This window comes from Cucumis sativus, unplaced genomic scaffold (genome assembly GCF_000004075.3).
Source record: "Cucumis sativus cultivar 9930 unplaced genomic scaffold, Cucumber_9930_V3 scaffold31, whole genome shotgun sequence".
In the NCBI taxonomy this organism is placed as follows: Eukaryota; Viridiplantae; Streptophyta; class Magnoliopsida; order Cucurbitales; family Cucurbitaceae; genus Cucumis; species Cucumis sativus.
Window position 1 is genome coordinate 112524 of NW_022279546.1, and position 19718 is coordinate 132241.

Below are 19718 nucleotides of genomic sequence, written 5' to 3' on the forward strand. Positions count from 1 at the left end.
ATTCTACAGTTTTGTATCCTATTTGACACCTTTAAGGATTATTTTGTGTGTTGTATTTTGTTTTTCATAGACACCTGTCTAATGAAGAGCTGTTACCTATAATTGGAAAAATTCACCCATCATAGCATTACTATGCAAAACAACAGGCAGAATATATCATACAACAGGTACTCATCCATAACGAATCTTAAAAACCCATATGCAAGTCGATGAATTTTTTAGCTTTACTTTTACGATTGAGATATTGCTTGGATATTGTGGCACATATTAATGTCATCAACAAACATCTCATGATTCTTATGTATGGTTGTAGAAACAATTTACTCTTTCTTTTCCTCTATCAGTGAGAGCTTGCTGGGTTGTCCATGGATTGTTTTATACTCTGTACAGTTATTTTAATTTTTACTTGACCGACCACCCATCACATATAAGTAATATTGTGTAAAATTCATTTTACGAGTAGTAAAATCGGTCATATTAAAACGCAGTCATTACACCAATTGTTTTCTGTTTGCACTTGGTGGACTGAATGGTTATTCTCTTGGAAGTTCCTTTATCAGATTTCATTATGAATCTATTGCATCTGACTTTTAACTCAATAAACTGTAGCATAATTGTTAATGTTATTATGGTCCTCATTGATTTTAATAAGATAGACCAAGTGTTCTCTATCAGCCTCAGAACATAAGATATAGTATGACGTCATTTATCTTATCATTTTACATGGAAGAACTTTCTTGCAAATGTTTTCTAAATGAGAAAACATTACCATAAGGCATAAGATCTAGAATTAGACTAGGCCTGTAAAATATTTTCATCTTCCAGAGGGAGCAACTACATCTGTTGATTAACATCTTCATTCTGTCTTTATTTTACAGGCTGATGCAGATAAAGATGGACGTCTCACCTTGGTAGAAATGATCGATCATCCTTACGTATTTTACAGTGCCATTTTCAACGAAGATGATGAGGACGATTATGATTTCCACGATGAGTTTCGTTAAGTTTTTTCATGTATGGACACCTCCCTCTATCTAACAAACTTCCGCGGACAAGATCAGTCTTGATGTTTGTTGCTGTTGCAGGAATAGTCGAATAGTCAGATAGGATTAGCAGTCGAGAAAACGGAGTTCTTTCGCAGCATGGAATCGGGATACAGAGTTTGAAGTCTTAGGCAACAACTTGGAGGAGATCTCTCTGGCATGGTGGTCAGAACTGGGTTAAACTTCTTCAGCCATGGCTCGCCCATATGGTGGTATCCCTCTTTTTGTAGCATATGAAACCCCCATCTTGTCTAAGATAACAATGGTTTCACACCTTAGATTATAGACATTTATTTGCAAATAGTTTTGTTAAGTTCAATGTCCTTGGTATAGAATTACCATTTAATTGTTATTTGTTACTAATTTATTATTCCTGGATAGAAAATTATCAATTATTCAATCATATTTATCTTTTGAGTATAGGGTTTTGAAAAGTGAGCTACAAACAGGTGTGTAATTTTAGATTTTGTTGCCTTTTCAAATATGATGTTGGATATGATATTTGGTTTAAGAATTTTTGGACCAATCACGAAAAAGTACAAATAATTGAATTTAGGACTAATTAAAAGTTGACATGTGTTGACATAAAGATGATGCCACACATTTTCATCGTTGGTTCAAGTTAAAGTTAACTATTTTAGGTTCAATTAAATATTATTTATTTGTACAATTTTAGCCTAAGAGCTAAATATGACAAAAATTTATGTAATAAGGTTAACTTAGTTGGAGAGCTAAATATGACAAAAATATATGTGATTGGATCCATGAGTCTGATCCATGGATCAACAAAGTCCAAGCCCATAAGAGGACTATAAATAGAAGAGTCCTCCTCATCTGTGGAGATAGAAATTTTTACTCCATAGGGTTTAAAGAGAATTCTCCTAAGAACAAGAAGACTCTCGTCGACCACCCTCCAAGATTGAAGAAAAACATTATGTGTTGTAGCTTCCTCAAATCAAACATATAGACATTCAATCGAGAGAAAATTAAAGGATCAAATATTAGAAATATTGTTTGGTCAAATTGACACGTTCGATGGGATATCTCTACCTCTTATCTCTCTCTCATCATCTAAATCTACAAGCAAACCAATGACAATAAAGAAAGCTTAATCCAAATCTTCTATAAGCGACACTTGCACATCTTCTATTGCAAGCGACGGTTACACAGGACTAGGACCTGTACCCACAGTGTTCAAGGGAAATCATCCAGGAGCAGAATCAAGGTTCTGTCATTGCGTAGAGCATTCTTAAGCAATTGATGGAGTTTCCTAAAGTTGGGATTGTCATCAAGGAATCCCAGCAATTGATCGAGTTTCCTAAAGTTGGGATTGTCATCAAGGAATCCCTTGCTATAAGAAGATCGATAATCATGATAAGGTATATAGGGAATAAGTTCACACCTAAATGAAATGAAATAGACCCTACATTGTCAAAGAAGTTTACACAAATGAAGTATACAAGATTGTTGATCGAGATAGATTAAAAGTTGCCCCAATCAATGATAGGATTCTCAAGACATTTTATGTGTAACGTCATTATGTAAAAAGCTCTTTATCGCAAGAGCTTAAACTGCATAATCTCCAAACCCACACGAGCTTAAAAGGTGAGTGATAAAAAAAAAAAAAAAACCCAATCAAACTATTTGATCTCAATGTTATAAAAATGGTACGTAGGCAGCTTAATGTTAACTTTAAGTTCAGTTATATGTGCAAGAAAAAAGTTTAGTAATCGACATTATGACTTAATCTCATAGTAAATGGTATGTAAGCAACATAAAATAAGAAAATTTCATTATCATTAAAGCAAAGTTTTGTATTTACTGAAATTAAAAAAAGAAAACGAATAAAAAAAGGGAAGGGGAGCAAAGTCAAATCTTCCACGTGAAGCTCTTAAATTCCTCGTGTGTAGCCTCCATACTCTTATGAACTGTAGCTAGAGCCTCGATGGCTTCTTCTTTGATAGCCGGAGTGTTGACTTCATTCTGGATCTTTGCAACTTCTAGTTCTTTCTTGTCTATGTCTTCGTTCTTCTCACAAGATAAGATAGATAGCTGTTTAGACTCAGTATTTATACTTTGAAGTCTGCTTTCTAGTTCCATCTTTTCCAAAGCCAATTGTGCAACCCTCTCTTGAATAACTTTGGCATCTTTTCGTAATTGGTTTATCAAAGTTAAGGCTTCTTGTCTAATTGATGAGCTTTGTCTGTCGACGACAACTACGCAAAATACGAAGATTGTACAACATTGAAATTGTCTACCCTCTTAAAATAGTTGTTTAAATATTCTTCAACAAGGAGTTAGGTTGTCTGCATAGATCTTCGCAATTCTCGAAAGTATCGTCGTTATATTTTGTCTAAATCTTGAGATATATTTAAAAAGAGTGCACATGATCTTGTCTTGAATGTCCTCTCACATGCATAAAGCCGTTTTCTGAAGTATGTTTGAAACTATCTTTTCACCAACCCATGAGAAGGCACAGGGTGTCCTACCATCTGCTTCTTGGAAGTGTTTAAAGACAACTCAGAAATCTGGAGAAGAGCATGTGTGGATATGACATTCTCTGAAGTTTCTTTGGGGCAGACATTTCCTTTAGATGGAGGATTCAAATTTTTAACATTTTTTTCATTCACTTTCATCTTACCACGTCGATTCTCCTCGAGGAGAGCACATGATTGTTCAGCTTGTTCAGCAACTAGTAGTTTTTAGGTACCAACTTCTTTAATGGCCAAATCCACAACATGAGGCCGTGTCAAAGATTCATCGTTGCATTGCTCAAGCTCTTGAAGATGATCATCTAAAGGTGACTATAGAAATAAGTAATGAATAAATCATCCACTAACAGAATAATAATAATAATAATAATAATAATAATAATAATAATAATAATAATAATAATAATAATAATAATAATAATAATACAAGAAAAGAAAAATATGTGAACTAGTAGTGTCGAAACTTTAGGAATTTTCAGAGCACTCAAACCCTTTCCATAGAAATCATCACCTAATGCCTTTGCTTTCTTCGAAGGTCTCTTGCAATGCCGATCACTTCTGCTACCATCACTTTCATCTCTAAGCTCCTTGGCCTCCTTTTGGAGGGTAGGAGCCATTGCTTTAACCAAATGAATATGTTTACCACCTAGGTTACTCCCTCAATTCTTGAGTAGTTTGGGTGCTCACCAAATGGTGTCTATTATCCTTAAAATATGTCTTGTGCTTTGTTGTCCACCAATTTCTAAATCGTGTTGTCACATGCTTGCAAGACTCTAACGTATGGGCAAGCAAGAACAACCCAAATAAAGATTTGCACCTCGTGCATATCTCCACCGATATAATGTGTTATTTGGTGTAATCACAAGTGACATTTCCTCTATATCATTAGGTATATCTTGGTAAAAGCCAAACTACTCTTGAAATTGATATGGACTCTATGATTGCACAGTTCAAACATTTCCACAGCGAGATAATAAGTAGCATCAGCGCATACTTACAAGATAGGAAGACTGAAGGAATGATGAGTCATTAATATCAACCATGCGTTCATGCTTATCGGTTTTGAAGGTTTGCAGGCCATTGAATTCTTGAACCATTGTGGATCAGTTCTAGCGCCTCATATTCTCCAAAATAAATAGACATATCTTCGCCAGAAAAGTTAGCCAATTTGGGACCCGAAACTTCTGTTGGTAGAGGGTAATGCGTGCCAAAATAATTGAAAATTTATGTTGATTCAAAGAAATTAATGGTGGAAAAAATTATGGATTACTGGTGGATTCAAGAACTGTAACTAGTCAGGTCGAGGAAATCCAAGTAAATCCATGCTGAGAATATGACCTTAAGTGAATCTTTTTAGGTATCAACAATAATTGAAAAATTGTCACTCTCATGGAGAGATTTGAAAAATTATCTCAAACATAAACGCAAAGAGATAAAACTTGAGAAACTTGTGGATCGGCTTGGGACTAAAGACAATAATAGAAAGGCAGAAAAGTGTGTATTTTGGATAGTACAATAGATCCCAAGGCGAACACCGTGAAAAATAAACAACAATGTAACAAAGAAAAGAAAGTTTTTTTGGTGAAGGTTTGAATACAAAACCTTTTATTTGTTTGATTGTAATAGAAGATTTTTCTTCCCCCTCCATCACTCTACAATGACAAATGAATTTGATGCCTTCTCAATTTTCAAAAGTCCTAAAAATAGTCTTCAAATTTTAAAACGACACCAAGTTTTAGCAATTCCTTGTAAAAATACTCGTAAATTTTAAAAATGTGTGAATACCTCAATCACCCTCCTCTTCTCTTCCCCTTTTCTACTTCAATGTACAACTAAACTCTTCTCTATTTGTTCTTGACTCGACGTCAATACCCTTTCGTCTTTCATCTCCCTCTTCTTATTTATATTGATATATTATATTAGTGCTTCATGTTACCCTAAACCAAGCAAGGTTTAGAGAAAGGGAAATAGAATTTGTTTTGGGAAAAGGGAAAAAAAGAAAAAGGTAAAAGAATTGAAATGATAAAAGGTAGAGAAAAAGGATTTGTACAAGTTGTTAGAAAAAAGAGAGAGAAAAAAAAAGGGAAGTTGGGAAGTTGGGAGGTTGAGGTTGAGGTTGAGGGGACCAATTATGGGAAGTATGTGATGGGCAATACACAAAGAAAAAGGCAGCCTTTATTGATGTGCCTTTCTCATCATCATCTCACAAAGCTCATCCAATTCAATATATGAAGATTAAATTACCATTGCTTCTTGTTACTGTTACCATTCTCATCACTATTTGACAATAAATGCAATTAAATTTACAACACTAACAAAATTCATAAAAGAAAGGTAGAAATAATAACAATGTAAATAAATAAATAATTGAATTAAAAATGCGGCTAAATTTAGAGAAAGAGAGAGTTACTTAATATTGACATATAAAACACAAAGTTCAATTATATGTTAACTTTGAAAACAATGTTCAATATTGTGTCAATGCTATGTTAGACATTGTTGAAAAGTTAAAAAACCTATTTCATATAAAGGTGAAAGATGATATTTATAATCATATATAGATATGGGATGTAATGGTTTTGGTTAAACTTATAATTTAACAAAAGAGAGATAAAGGATAAGAAATCACTATCCTCACCTATAAACATCTCTATTAGACAAAAGAAAAAGAAAAGAAAAGGGAAGTAATTGTTGTGATTGATGAAGTCATGAATGCACAAGTCCATACAAATTGACTTTAGTACAAGTTTGAAAGTATAGCTCAAGTTTGAAAGTATAGCTCAAGTTTGAAAGTATAGCTTTGGCATCATTGCTATTAGAATGGGGAGCCAAAAGGACAAATAATATGTTGGTACAACAAATATATAATATCTCCTCCACTCCTAACTTTTTGTCCATTTCATTTTTGAACTATCCAACTTTAATCTTACCTTTTATCTATAATCATCTAACACACTTCTTCTTTAAGCTCTCATAAACCCATTTTTATTAGTGTTGCAATCATTGCTTTTAATAGAAATAGAAGTATCAACATTTCAATTTAGAGTAGTTGTTAATGCTTAATGCTTTTTTTTTCTTTTTTTATAAAATAATTCATGGAAGACGAATATGAGGAGTGATTCATATGGATGTAACATCATTTGAATGCCTATCTAATAAAAATGACTAGAGTTTTAGAAGTGACTCAAAAATGAACTGAATTTACTAATTCATCCTTATAAATTTGCAGTACACTTATAATTGAAAAACGCTAATTGATGCACGATCTATTGTACTTAATGCTCGATACTTGATGTTCTATGTTTTATATTATATTCTCTATGTTATATTTTAGATACTAGATACTAGATACTAGATACTCACTCGATGATTTAATGCTCACTGTTCAATACTTGATGTTCTACGTTTTATTTATGTTATATATATGTTTATCACTTGATGCTCTATACTTGAAAAAAAAAAAAAGCAAAAAAGAAGAAAAAAAAAGCATTTAAAGTTAAAAGTGATAATTTTAGATAGTGATACGATCGTTAACGTTTTTAATTGGTTTTAAAAAAGTATGAGATATTTTATTTGAGGTGATATATGCAAAAATTTCAAATAAGGGTGTAAAACTTTATAGCTATATTTGCATTTAGAATAAATATTTTATAAGGTTATTTATCATAAGACAACAATAAAATTGTCATTAAACAATCTTGAGAGGTTGGATTTCAAAACTTTTACAAATTTAGGAACATTTTCATTTAATACTTCTATTCATTTGACAATATTTATAGTGTTATATCATTTAAAATAATTTATATTATTCAAAATCAATTATTTTGCTTTCGATGCCTTTAAAAATAGCAATTGATAAAATATTTACAAAATTAAATTTGCTAATTTTGTCAAATTATTTTGTTGATGGAATTGAGTTGGTTATTTTACCAACTTACTCCAACTCTCTCCAATTCTTCGTCCATTCAATGTTTTAAATGGTTTCCCCCATTGGCCTCCATTAACAATTACCACTACCACACTTTGGTGACATACTCCGACAACTTTGAGCTTATATGACCAACTTTGATGATCACCTTCACACAAGCAATTTCAGTGACATACTTCGACTTCTACCTTCGTGTCGCCAATTTCATCAACCAACTTGGGGCTCCGCTAACCACCTCCGACGAAAATCCTAGTGACTAACTCTAATGACTACCTTTGCACAAGCAACTCCATTGACATATTTTGAGCAGCCACCTTTAGGTGACCAACTCCGAAAACCAACTCTAGGCTCCAATAACCACCTCTAACCACAAACTTCGATGAATATCACTTTGGATGATCAACTTCAATGACAACCATCTCTGGCAACCAACACTAACATATAATCAAGAGACCAACTTCGATGAAGGCCACCTATAATGAGACCGTTAGTGATAACTCTATTTTTTGTGAACACGTAAATAGACGTTTGCACATTTCCTCCAACTAGTGGACAAACAACGAAACAAGATAGGAATTGTTCTCTTTTTAGCTAACATTTATGATGGAGTTAAAATTAACTGAGAGTTCAAAATTGAAGGTTAGGGAGTAGAGAAAAATGTTCATTTTATTGAAATATAAGGTGTCAAAGTATGATATATGTTTACTTGGTAGAAGTTTTGTTAGATTTGAAGGAATAGAAGAAAAAAAAGCATTTTTTAGTAATTTTTTTTTATAGAAAAAGTAGTGTACATTTGGAGGAAAAAAAAAAAAAACTCAATACAAACTCAATTATGTTTTAGAAAAAACGCACCACATATACGTCAACATAACTTTACACAAACTTTTAACTTAGCTCAACTCACTACTCCAAAGATCCAAACACAGACATTCTAACTTTCCAAATAATAATTACCAACCTAACTTAACTATGCACAGTCAACATCTCTTTAAAGCTTTGTTTGAAGCCTCAAAATTCTGAGTGATTTTATTTTATAACAGATTTCAAATAAATTTCGTTGTTTGTTATCACATAAAAGAGAAGGATTTTAAAATTTGAAATGATTTCAAATCATGTTTTTATTTGAAAATTTTTCTTGCCAAAATAATCGGTTTTTGTAGGATTTTATAGGGTTTAGAGTAAATTATATAATTGACCTCGTCATTTTCTAATTTTCAAGTAACAATCATAGATAAAAGTCTAATTTAGTGAATTCTTAACTTTTTTTTTTTTTTCAATTACCATCCACATATGAAATTTTAAATAGGTTTTCTTTTTTAAAAAATCTAATAAACTAGCAAAATATTACACTGTATTGGACAATTTTGAAAACGAAAAAAGCTTGCAAGCCCACAATAGAAAATACAAAAAATATCCCAGTCAAACACGTGATTAATTGGTCAGTCACATACTCGCGTGTAATTTTTCTTCTACGATCATGATATGCAATCACGTAAAAAATGATATACAATCGTATAGTTTTTTCTAACGAACATAAAAATGCTTCAAATCTAAACGAATGTGTTGACCACACTTTATGATCGTGTTGACTATGTAAACAATCATTTAGATCATATCCACATGATTTTATAGTTTTTTTTAAACGATGGAAAAATGATTTAAAACCTAAACGATTGTGTTGACCATGCTAAATACGATTTTGTTGACTAGGTAAGAGATTGTTTAGATCATATAAAAATGATATTCATACGACTTTGATGTTTTGGAAGAGGATCTAGAAGAAAGAGAAGATGAAAAAAATAGAAGAAAAGAATATGAATAAAGTAGAAGAAAATTTGGAAAAAGAGTCGAAGAAATCTAAAAGAAAATATGGATATTGCAAAGAATAAGAAAGAAAAATGACAAATTGTCCGTAATATCAAAGACAAACTTGAAATTTATGAAAATATTTTACCGACTTTATGAACTTTTTGTTTTTGTTACACGGACCGTAAATATTTTGGTATTTTGTTACATTTATAAAAATTAACATTTTAAATATAGTTATATAAACAATTTCTCATTTTAAAAAAAAAATTATTTTTTAATATTTGTGTTTGAAAACTTTCCTGCATTTTAAACCTTTGAAAATGCTCCAATGTTTTATTTCATTAATTTTTCTCCTAAAAGAGTTGTTTTCAAATATGACAAAATGAACAACTTTTTTACAAATATATCAAAATATAACAGTCGATGAACAATAGACTACTTTCTGTGACACGATCGCTAACTCTGTCATAGTCTGTCACTGATAAAGAAAAAATATAATATTTTGGTGTAATTGTAAATAATTATTTTAGTAATTTTATAATTTAAAACAAAATGCTAGTACTTTATTCCCTTACAAACATAACATAAATTTAATTATCATCTTTTTTTGTTTTTATTTAAGTTGTTATATTTGGAAACATAATTTTATAATTTTATGTTATGCTACTCATGTGTGGATATCTCTAAAAAAAATGTGATATTGATTTTGTTGTAAAAACTAATTGGAACACCTATCTCAGAAATACAATATTCAACAAGAAAATAACAAAGATAAAGATGAAAAATCTCAAAATTTCACACTTTCTCCACACGTTATTGGAATTCCTCGGTGTCCATTAAAATTGACAAAATCCAACTATTTATAGGTAATTTGACAAGCATGAGGTGAATTACATAGTTAAGGGTGGACATGTGGCTATGGACACTGACCATACTTACGAGTATAATATTTATAATAATTTAATAATTTTTTAAAAAAATTATTTTTCAATATTATTTATTGGTCCTTGTATTATTATTATTATTTTGAAAGAGACTATGTTCTCTTCAATCTTTAATTTTCTTTCTCTACTTTAAATATACAATTATATATTTGCCACCTCCATACCGATCAAATATTCCTGAAATATTGATTTTATATGATACATAAATATAATTCGGTAATTCTAAAATCATTTTTGGAACAAAATTAATTTTAAACATTTGAAAATCATTTTTCAGAAATCAATTTTACTTAAAATCTTTTTTCTAAAATTACTACTCCCACTATTACTCACAAATACATCCTAATGAGAATAGTTGAAGTTATAACAAATTCCAAATTAGAGAAGAATGAAGAAATAGAGATTATGTTATAACTTTTGATTTTATTTTTCTTCTTCTCAAACTTAGGATAAAATTCCAATAATGTAGCTTATGGCATAAACAATATTAATAGGGTATTTACTATATAGATTTATTAAATAAATAATGTTGACTGAATTAAAGTTTTTGACTAATAGTTATAACATATTAACCTTACTTTAAAAAATATTAAAGATAAACAACTAAATAAGCATATTATAAAGTTAATTGAAACTTTTTAGAGTTGAAAGAATCTAAATAGATTCTTAAACAAAAAAGTTCAAATCTATATAGAAAATATATAGTTAATGTTTATACAAACATGAGGAGACATTCTTTTTTTCATTTTTTTTTCTTTCTATTTTACTATTTTTAACCATTTTTCCATCGCATTAATCTATTTGTTTCATTTTTACACCTAAATGTTTAAAAGAATTTCAACAATTTTTGTAAATGCTTTTTTTTTTTAATTTAATTTATCAATGCCTTTTACAATATGTCAAAAAGGTTATGATCAGAATACATCCAACTTTTAGAAACATAAAATAAAATCTGAAAAACATATAATTTTATTTATTATTTTTGTTTTCTTTGGTAGAAACAACTTTAATTAATTTATTCCACACAATCTGTAAAAATTGAGTGAGGATATGAAATTGTTAATACACAGGATGGGAGTGATGGGAAGTGCTTCAAAAGGATCCACGTCTAGTGAAAGAATGATTACGGACAAGGGAAAGGGAATAATGAATGAGGAACAAGTTCAAGAAGAAAAAAGTGAACAAAAAACTAACCGGTGGTGGATGAGGGAGTTGGAGTACCATGTGCACCAAATATCGTGAGATACCCCTTTTTGACATGAGGCTACGAAAACTGGAGGTGTCGATATTTAAAGGGGAGGAAGAAGAGAATGTGGATGGATAGCTACAACGTGTGGAGCGCTATTTTGTGGTGAATATCTGACGGAGAGAGATAAGTTGGATGCGGCGGTCCTGTGCTTGGAGGGGAAGCTTTGGACTGGTATCAATGGAAGGAGGATAGAAAGAAAATCGGCAGCTGGACAGAATTCCGATAGCTTCTGTGGGCCAGATTCAAAGCGTCCGACCAAGGAGATAAACACGCAAGGTTGATGAAATTACAGCAGGAGACCACCGTGAGGGATTACCGGCGGCGATTTGAACAATTTTCGGTCGGCCTTAAAGATATGAGTGATGCAGCCCTAGAAAGTAAGTTTGTGTCTGGGCTGAAGGAAGAGATCCAAAGTGAGATCTAAAAATTGAATCCAGTGGGCCTAGAGGCTAAAATGTTAATGGCCCAAATAATTGAGAAGATGATCGAGTGGTTCAATTGAAGAGAATTCATGGGGCAAGTGGAAACCCTAATTTATCAATTAAAATGTCAAATAGTGGGCCAAGCAGGTCGAGAAGTCAAACTGGGTCAAAGGCCTCAGATCGGGTCGCTACATCACGAACGATTACGATTAACCCTAGCCGAAATTCGTCGTACTCGTCCACGACGATTACTTCATCGCAGGAATCGGGCGCGAAGAGTACGTTGTCTGACCATACCGCCGAATGACTGACAACGAAGTGCGGATTAAGAAGGAAAAAGGTTTGTGTTTTAGATGTGACGAGAAGTTTAGTCTAGGGCACCGCTGCAAAAGACGTGAATTGAACATCATTGCTGTACAAGAAGGGGAAGACTTAAGTGACAAAACCGATCAAGTGGGGGAAGAAATCGAAACCAATGGGAATGAGGAAGTCATACAGAAATAGTGAATCTGTAAATAAATTCATTGGTAGGTTTCAATTCGCCGAAAACCATAAAAATTAAAGGAGAAATAAGGGGACGTGAGGTTGTGGTGCTGATCGATGGGGGAGCCACGCACAATTTTATTGCAGAAGAGGTAGTCAAAGAGCTAAAAATTTCAGTAGAAACCATGGATGCATATGGGGTTGTTCTGGGAACCGGAGGCGTAGTCCAAGCAACCAGTGTGTGTAAGGATGTAAACCTGACAATCGCCAATTTATCAATCACTCACGATTTTCTCCCTCTACCACTCGGGAGTGCCGACGTTATATTAGGAGTTACTTGGTTGGAAATGTTAGGGAAAGAGTTTTTTATTACAAGTTGTCGGAGATGGAATTCTCACTGGGTGAATGGGTGGTAATTCTTCAAGGGGATAGAAGTTTAGTAAGATCCCAAGTGTCACTGAAATCGATAATGAAAACCTTTGAGAAGGAAGATCAAGGCGTGTCAATCGAATTAAGTGCAGTTGTACAGTGGGGAGTGGGCGAAGCAAGGGAACACATAGCAGACTACTTGAGTAAACTACAACCAGAAATTCAAAAAGTTCTTCAGTCCTTTAGCGTTGTGTTTGAACCAAGCAATCAATTACCCCCACCAGGGGCTCGTGCAGTGAACGTGCGCCCGTATCGTTATCCCCAATTTTAGAAAGATGAGATAGAGAAACTAGTTAAGGAAATGCTGCTAGCCGGAATAATTCAGCCAAGCAAAAGTGCCTTTTCAGTGCTCCTTGTTAAGAAAAAGGATGGTAGCTGGCGATTTTGCGTTGATTACCGAGCACTGAATCTTGCCACTATACCAGATAAGTATCTGATTCCTGTTGTTGATGAACTGTTAGACAAATTATTTGGGGCAACCATATTCTCCAAAATTGATTTAAAGTTAGGTTATCAGCAAATTCGGGTGCGGGCAGCCGATGTTCACAAAACAGCGTTTCGAACCCACGAGGGGCCCTATGAATTCCTTGTGATGCTGTTTGGGTTGAAACGCTCCGGCAACATTCCAATCAATCATGAGTGATGTTCTTCGCCCATATTTACGCAAGTTTGTTTTGGTTTTCTTTGATGACATCTTAATTTACAGCAAGTCCTTGGACGAGCATTTGCACCAATTGGCAATGGTTTTGGAAACTCTAGTAGCTCATCAACTGGTAGCCAACTTTAAAAAATGCCAATTTGCGGTTGACAAAATTGAATACTTGGGCCATGTTATTTCTTCAGAGGGGGTGGCAGCGGATCCAACAAAAATAGAAGCGATGGTTAAATGGCCAGCACCCAAGAACGTGAAGGAGCTAGGTGGGTTTTTTGGGGCTAACGGGGTATTATCGGAAATTCGTTGCAAACTACGGTTCTATTGTGCTGCCCCCCTTGACACAACTGTTAAAAAAAGGTAACTTTAAGTGGAATGAGACGACCGAGAACGCATTTCAGCAGTTAAAAGTCAGCAATGATGTCTGTCCCGATGCTAGGTATTCCTGATTTTTCACAAAGTTTTGTGCTGGAAACTGATGCTTCGGGTGTGGGTATTGGGGCTGTCCTAATGCAAAATCAACGACCAGTGGCCTTTTTCAGTCAAGCTTTACCTATTACCCATAGGTTTAAGGCTGTTTATGAACGGGAGCTTATGGCAATAGTGCTGGCTGTTCAAAAATGGCGACCATATCTATTGGGTAAGCCTTTTGTGGTGCGTACAGATCAGAAAAGTTTGAAGTTTCTTCTTGAACAACGGGCTATCGGGGGAGAATATCAGAGATGGATCGCTAAACTATTGGGGTATGATTTTGTGATTGAGTACAAGAAAGGATTGGAAAACAAAGCGGCCGATGCCTTATAGAGATTACCACCGGTATTTGAATTGGGCCTCGTAAGTATTGTGGGCGGGCTAAACCCTTCGGTTTTCATCGATCAAGTGGCTGGAAATGAATCTCTTAACAATATTCGATTATCCTTGATAAATGGACAGCCAGCTCCAGATGGATATTTGCTACAAGGAGGAGGATTCACCTAATATTACTTTATTATTAGCTGAGTTCCATAACAGCCCGATAGGGGGACATCATGGTGCATTGAAAACATATCAAAGGCTAGCAAGGGAGGTCTATTGGCGAGGTATGAAAGCCCATATCCGCACCTATGTTGCTGAATGTTCCGTGTGTCAGCAAGCCAAATACTTGTCTTTAACTCCGGCTGGTTTCCTTCAAGCATTACCCATTCCGGACCGTGTGTGGGAAGATATTAGTATGGATTTTATTGAGGGCCTCCACAGTTAGTTACAGGGGAGGTTAAAAGGGAGAGATGGAAGGAAAGATGGGGGTTGGTTAATCAGTTTCTGGAAGTGGAGGGGCTGTATTTTCTGGAGAGCAGAATTACAGAAGTTGTTCAGTTACTTTAATCTTAGAAAGTGTTTTCCATTATCCTAAACTACTTTTGATGTTTGAATGTTTTATTTTATACTTGGTTATTGTCTGTAATAGTACTTGTTTGTTCGGTGTTTTCAAGACTGGTTTGAGTATTGTATTCTGTAATAGTTTGGTTGCTTAATGAACAAATAAGAACCATTACTTGGTGTTCTATCAGCTTCTCAATCAAGCATACACATCTCAATAAGGTATTATACATGCAATCAAACAATCACAACATACATACCATTTACTCAAAACGACCTAAAACATGCTCAAAACGACCTAAAACGTGCTCAAAACGTGTGCTCAAACTTCTAACTTTCACTGCAACTTTCAAAACGACCTAAAACAGCTTACGTGCAGGTTCGTAACTCATAACCTACGAAAAAAGTTCAAATATTGTGAAAAAAGCACTACAAGACCCAAAATGGCAACCAAGTGTGTAAGTGCAACAAACTTAGTTCAAACCAACCTAAAACGTGCTCAAAACGTGTCTAGGTATTACTTGAGTTTTCAAAACGACCTAGCAAATCCTAAGGGTAAGTTCGTAACTCATAATCTACCGAAAAGGTTGAAAAAAGCATTTCAAGACCAAAAATGACAACCATGTGTGTAAGTGCAACAAACTCAATCTAACCTAAAATGTATTCAAAACGTGTGTAAGTATCACTTGAATTTTCAAAACGACCCAGCAATGCTTAAGTGTAAGTTTGTAACTCACAACCTACCAAAATTTCAAAAAGTGTGAAAAAAGTACTTCAAGACCCAACATGTCAATCAAATGTGTTTAAAACTTAGTGTCAAACCAACCTAAAACGAGTTCAAAACGTGTCTAAGTATCACTTGAACTTTCAAAACGACCTAAAAAAGCTTACGTGTAGGTTCGTAACTCATAACCTACGAAAAAAGTTCAAATAGAGTGAAAAAAGCACTACAAGACCCAAAATGGCAACCAAGTGTGTAAGTGCAACAAACTTAGTTCAAACCAACCTAAAACATGCTCAAAACGTGTCTAGGTATTACTTGAGTTTTCAAAACGATCTAGCAAATCCTAAGTGTAAGTTAGTAACTCATAATCTACCAAAAAGGTTGAAAAAAGCATTTCAAGACCAAAAATGACAACCAAGTGCAACAAACTCAATCTAACCTAAAATGTATTCAAAACGTGTGTAAGTATCACTTGAATTTTCAAAACGACCAAGCAATGCTTCAGTGTAAGTTTGTAACTCACAACCTACCAAAATTTCAAAAAGTATGAAAAAAGTACTTCAAGACCCAACATGTCAATCAAATGTGTGTAAAACTTAGTTTCAAACCAACCTAAAACGAGTTCAAAACGTGTCTAAGTTTCACTTGAACTTTCAAAACGACCTAACAAATATTCAATACAAGTTCATAAGTCATAACCTAGAAAAAAGTTCAAAATTTTTGAAAAAGACACTCCAAAACCCAAAATGTCAAGTGTGTAAGTGCAACGAACTTAGTTCTATACAAACCTAACAAGTATTCAAAACACGTATAAGTTTTCGAACACCCTAACAACGCTTAAGTGTAAGTTTATAACTCATAACTTACCAAAAATTTCAAAAAGTGTGAAAAAAAATCTTTCAAGACTCAAAATGGCAACCATGGCTGTATGCAAAACTAACTTAGTTTGTAACAACCTAAAAGGTGTTCAAAAAATGTTTTAAGTATCACTCGAACTTTAAAAATGACCTAATAATGCTTTAGTGTTACTTCATAACTCATAACCTACCAAAAAGTTCAAAAAATGTAGAAAAAGCACTCCAAAATCCAAAATGGCAACCAAGTGTGTAAGTGCAACAAGCTTAGTCCCAACTTTAAAATTAGTGCGAGTTGGGAAATGTATTAACTCAAGCATGATGTACAAACTTGAAACGACTTAAATATTTATTCACCATCACATAAAAACAGTAATTAAATATAGATAACATGTGTAAATAAAGGGAGAATCACCTTTCTAGCAGTAGCTTTAGAGTAAGACCAAACACCATCCTCCTACTTGTAAATCTGCTCGATTGTCTACTTTGTTCTACACTCGTCATTTCACCGTCTCAGGCCATCCATTGAATTGGCCACCCAGCCTTGGCATACAAGAGTATGTCTCAGCCTGTTAACAAATACCACTAAAACTAAGCAAGACAAAGAAAAAAGTTTTCAAAAAATTACCTAACTTTTAGGTCTTCATGTGACTTTTAAGTTCTTCTGTCTTCTCCTTCAACTCTTTGACAGATTGCTGAAATTATGTGTTTCTGCAATGTTTACCAGAACATGAAAGATTCATTACGAACATAAATACCATGAATACAAAGCATGAAGAAATAGTAAAACAGTCAATACAAGAAGAAAAAAGTTCACTTGAAAACGACCTAAAACAGTATCACTTGAACAAAATGTGTCTAAGTATCACTTGAACTTTCAAAACGACCTAAAACAGCTTACGTGTAGGTTCGTAACTCATAACCTACGAAAAAAGTTCAAATAGAGTGAAAAAAGCACTACAAGACCCAAAATGGTAACCAAGTGTGTAAGTGCAACAAACTTAGTTCAAACCAACCTAAAACGTGCTCAAAACGTGTCTAGGTATTACTTGAGTTTTCAAAACGACCTAGCAAATCCTAAATGTAGGTTTGTAACTCATAATCTACCAAAAAGGTTGAAAAAAGCATTTCAAGACCAAAAATGACAACCAAGTGCAACAAACTCAATCTAACCTAAAATGTATTCAAAACGTGTGTACGTATCACTTAAACTTTCAAAACGACCAAACAATGCTTAAGTGTAAGTTTGTAACTCACAACCTACCAAAATTTCAAAAAGTGTAAAAAAAGCACTTCAAGACCCAAAACGGCAACGAAGTATGTAAGTGCAACGGACTTCGTTTCAAGCCATCCTAAAAAGAGTGCAAAACGTGTCTAAGATTTCAAACCGACCAAACAATACTCAAGCGTAAGTTCGTAACTCACAACCTAAAAAAATTTCAAAAAGTGTGAAAAAAAGTACTTCAAGACCCAACATTTCAATCAAATGTGTAAGTGCAACAAACTTAGTTTCAAACCAATGCAAAATGTGTTTAAAACGACCTAACAATCCTTAAGTGTAAGCTCGTAACTCACAAACTAACAAAAAAATCAAAATGCGTGAAAAATGCACTTTGAGACCTAACATGGCAACCAAGTATGCAAGTGAAACAAACTTAGTCTTAAACAAATCTAAAAAAATTTCAAACCGTGTTTAAGTATCACTTGAACTTTCAGAACGACCTAAGAATGTTTATTTGTAAGTTCGTCACTCATAACCTACCAAAAAGTTCAAGAAGTATGGAAAAAAAGGAAACACTACACGACCAAAATGGCAACCAAGTGCGCAACTGCAACAAAATTAGTTCCAAACCAACCTAAAAAGTGGTCAAGGCGTGTCTAAGTATCACTTGGACTTTCAAAACAACCTAACAAAATTTAAGTGTAAGTTGGTAACCCATAGCCTACCAAAAAGTTCAAAAAGTGTGAAAACGGCACTTCAAGACCGAAAATGGCAACCAATTGGATAAGGTCAACAAACTTAGTTTCAAACCAACCTAAACCGAGTTAAAAACGTGTCTAAGTATCACTTGAACTTTTAAAATGTCCTAAAACAGCTTACGTGTAGGTTCGTAACTCATAACCTACGAAAAAAGTTCAAATATTGTGCAAAAAGCACTACAAGACCCAAAATGGCAACCAAGTGTGTAAGTGCAACAAACTTAGTTCAAACCAACCTAAAATGTGCTCAAAACGTGTCTAGGTATTACTTGAGTTTTCAAAACGACCTAGCAAATCCTAAGTGTAAGTTTGAAACTCATAATCTACCAAAAAGGTTGAAAAAAGCATTTCAAGACCAAAAATGACAACCAGTGCAACAAACTCAATCTAACCTAAAATGTATTCAAAACGTGTGTAAGTATCACTTGAATTTTCAAAACGACCCAGCAATGCTTAAGTGTAAGTTTGTAACTCACAACCTACCAAAATTTCAAAAAGTGTGAAAAAAGTACTTCAAGACCCAACATGTCAATCAAATGTGTTTAAAACTTAGTGTCAAACCAACCTAAAACGAGTTCAAAACGTGTCTAAGTATCACTTGAACTTTCAAAACGACCTAAAAAAGCTTACGTGTAGGTTTGTAACTCATAACCTACGAAAAAAGTTCAAATAGTGTGAAAAAAGCACTACAAGACCCAAAATGGTAACCAAGTGTGTAAGTGCAACAAACTTAGTTCAAACCAACCTAAAACGTGCTCAAAACGTGTCTAGGTATTACTTAAGTTTTCAAAACGACCTAGCAAATCCTAAGTGTAAGTTCGTAACTCATAATCTACCAAAAAGGTTGAAAAAAGCATTTCAAGACCAAAAATGACAACCAAGTGCAACAAACTCAATCTAACCTAAAATGTATTCAAAACGTGTGTAAGTATCACTTGAATTTTCAAAACGACCCAGCAATGCTTAAGTGTAAGTTTGTAACTCACAACCTACCAAAATTTCAAAAAGTGTGAAAAAAGTACTTCAAGACCCAACATGTCAATCAAACGTGTGTAAAACTTAGTTTCAAACCAACCTAAAACGAGTTCAAAATGTGTCTAAGTATCACTTGAACTTTCAAAAGGACCTAAAAATATTCAATACAAGTTCATAAGTCATAACCTAGCAAAAAGTTCAAAATTTTTAAAAAGACACTCAAACCCAAAATGTCAATTGTGTAAGTGCAACGAACTTAGTTCTATACAAACTAACAAGTATTCAAACATGTATAAGTTTTCAAACAACCTAACAACGCTTAAGTGTAAGTTTATAACTCATAACTTACCAAAAATTTCAAAAAGTGTGAAAAAAAAT

General features: G+C 33.6%; 1 long non-coding RNA gene across 1 annotated transcript; it reads left to right on the top strand.

Moving 5' to 3' along the window:
* Positions 1-205: 205 nt before the first annotated feature.
* Positions 206-1406, top strand: LOC116405793. The gene is made up of 2 exons (XR_004218894.1): positions 206-1014; positions 1086-1406. It is a non-coding gene; the product is annotated as an uncharacterized LOC116405793 (long non-coding RNA).
* The last annotated feature ends 18312 nt before the right edge of the window (positions 1407-19718 follow it).